Below are 3,361 nucleotides of genomic sequence, written 5' to 3' on the forward strand. Positions count from 1 at the left end.
AAAATCACATCTAAACAGAGCCTATATGAATTATTTATTACTAAATAGGAGCAAACATCAAATAACAAAAATAAAATTGGGTTGCCTTCCAACAAGCGCTTATGTTTAACGCCCTTAGCCATGCATGATGATTTCAATGATGCTCACATAAAAGATAAGAATTGAAACATAAAGGGAGAATCACGAAGCATATTACTAGCACATTTAAGTCTATCCCACTTCCTATGCATAGGGATTTTGTGAGCAAACAACTTACGGGAACAATAATCAACTAGCATAGGAAGGCAAAACAAGCATGACTTCAAAAATTTCAACACATAGAGAGGAAACTTGATATTGTTGCAATATGTAGAAGCATATGATCCTCTCTCATAATAATTTTCAGTAGCATCATGAATGAATTCAACCATATAACCAGCACATAAAGCATTCTTTTCATGATCTACTTGCATAGAAATTTTACTACTCTCCACATGAGCAAATTTATTCTCATCAACAGTAGTGGGAGAAAAGTCAACAAAATAACTATCATGTGAAGCGTAATCCAATTGAAAGTTAAAATCATGATGACAAGTTTCATGGTTATATTTATTCTTTATAGCATACGTGTCATCACAATAATCATCATAAATAGGAGGCATGCTTTCATCATAATAAATTTCCTCATCAAAACTTGGGAGACTAAACATATCATCTTCATCAAACGTAGCATCCCCAAGCTTGTGGCTTTGCATATCATTAGCATCATGGGTATTCAAAGAATTCATACTAACAACATTGCAATCATGCTCATCATTCACATATTTTATGCCAAGCATTCTATGTAATTCTTCTTCTAGTACTTGAGCACAATTTTCCTTCCCATCATTTTCACGAAAGACATTAAAAAGATGAAGCATATGAGGCAACCTTAATTCCATTTTTTGTAGTTTTCTTTTATAAACTAAACTAGTGATAAAACAAGAAACTAAATGATTCGATTGCCAGATCTAAAGATATACCTTCAAGCACTCACCTCCCCGGCAACGGCGCCAGAAATTTCTTGATGTCTACTATGCGACCTTCTTCTTGTAGACGTTGTTGGGCCTCCAAGTGCAAAGGTTTGTAGGACAATAGCAAATTTCCCTCAAGTGGATGACCTAAGGTTTATCAATCTGTGGGAGGCATAGGATGAAGATGGTCTCTCTCAAGCAACCCTGCAACCAAATAACAAAGAGTCTCTTGTGTCCCCAACACACCCAATACAATTGTAAATTGTATAGGTGCACTATTTCGTCGAAGAGATGGTGGTACAAGTGCAATATGAATGGTACATATAGGTTTTTGTAATCTGAAAATATAAATACAGCAAGGTAGAAAGTGGTAAAAGTGAGCGTAAACGGTATTGCAATGCTAGGAAACAAGGCCTAGGGTTCATACTTTCACTAGTGCAAGTTCTCTCAACAATAATAACATAACTGGATCATATAACAATCCCTCAACATGCAACAAAGAGTCACTCCAAAGTCATTAATAGCGGAGAACAAACGAAGAGATTATTGTAGGGTACGAAACCACCTCAAAGTTATCCTTTCTGATCGATCTATTCAAGAGTCCGTAGTAAAATAACACGAAGGTATTCATTCCGTTCAATCTATCATAGAGTTCATACTAGAATAACACCTTAAGACACAAATCAACCAAAACCGTAATGTCACCTAGATACTCCAATGTCACCTCAAGTATCCGTGGGTATGATTATACGATATACATCACACAATCTCAGATTCATCTATTCAAACCAACACAAAGTACTTCAAAGAGTGCCCCAAAGTTTATACCGGAGATTCAAGAGGAAAACGTGTGCCAACCCCTATGCATAAGTTCACAAGGTCATTCAACCCGCAAGTTGATCACCAAAACATACATCAAGTAGATCACGTGAATATCCCATTGTCACCACAGATAAGCACATGCAAGACATACATCAAGTGTTCTCAAATCCTTAAAGACTCAATCCGATAAGATAACTTCAAACGGAAAACTCAATCCATTATAAGAGTAGAGGGGGAGAACCATCATAAGATCCAACTATAATAACAAAGTTCGCAATACATCAAGATTGTGCCGAATCAAGAACACGAGAGAGAGAGAGAGATCAAACACATAGCTACTGGTACATACCCTCAGCCCCGAGGGTGAACTACTCCCTCCTCGTCATGGAGAGCGTCGGGATGATGAAGATGGCCACCGGTGAGGGATCCCCCCTCTGGCAGGGTGCCGAAACAGGGTCCCAATTGGTTTTGGGGGGCTACAGAGGCTTGCGGCGGCGGAACTCCCGATCTAGGTTATTTTCTGGAGGTTTCTGTATTTATAGGAATTTTTGGCATAGGTCTCACGTCAGGGGGTCTCCGAGTCATCCACGAGATAGGGGGCGTGCCAAGGGGGGTAGGGCACGCCCCCCACCCTCGTGGATGGCCCGTGACTCTTCTGGCCCAACTCTTTTACTCCAGGGGCTTCTTTTGGTCCATAAAACATCATCAAAAATTGGCACGTCAATTGGACTCCGTTTGGTATTCCTTTTTTGTAAAACTCAAAAACAAGGAAAAACAGAAACTGGCACTGGGCTCTAGGTTAATAGGTTAGTCCCAAAAATCATATAAAATAGCATATAAATGCATATAAAACATCCTAGATGGATAATATAATGGCATGGAACAATCGAAAATTATAGATACGTTGGAGACGTATCAGAAGGCGACCAGCGGGAAGGAGAGGAGCTACTCGGTATGGGACTGACTACTATCAGAAAAGGACTCCGTACATGGTAGCGCGTAGGAAGTGTGCCACGCCAAAGATGGGTAGCGTGTTCACATCCAACGAGGCTTCCTGGAGCCACACTGAATCGTCAGCAATGAAGGTGAGCGCTCCGAAGAAGATGTCGCTGCCGACTAAGATGATGATGATGAAATTCCACCTGCGTCGTGAAATTGCTAGACACGCAGCCTCATGATGGGTGACAACTGTCGGGGTTACGATTCTGACAATGAGTACTAGGGCTACGAAAGAGGGGCAGAGCCTAGCGATGGAGCATGTGTAGCCCTCGGTGTTTACAAGTTCAGGCCCCTCTCGGAGAAGGTAACAACCCTACATCTCGTGCCCTGAGGCTTGTTTTCTCTTGTTGTGTGTGATTACAAAGAGTGCTTATCCGTCGACCAAAGGGAGAGGGTGGCCTATATAGTTTGCGCCGCTGCCTCTCCACCTCCACATTGCAAGGGTGAATAAAGTCTCATAATTATGTCAATTACTAGTATAAATAACCACAACTACGACAGTCACAGGTAACGGTAGCCTTGACTAAGCTTAAAGCCTCACTTAAGAC

Source organism: Triticum urartu, chromosome 2, assembly GCF_003073215.2.
Source record: "Triticum urartu cultivar G1812 chromosome 2, Tu2.1, whole genome shotgun sequence".
Classification (NCBI taxonomy): Eukaryota; Viridiplantae; Streptophyta; class Magnoliopsida; order Poales; family Poaceae; genus Triticum; species Triticum urartu.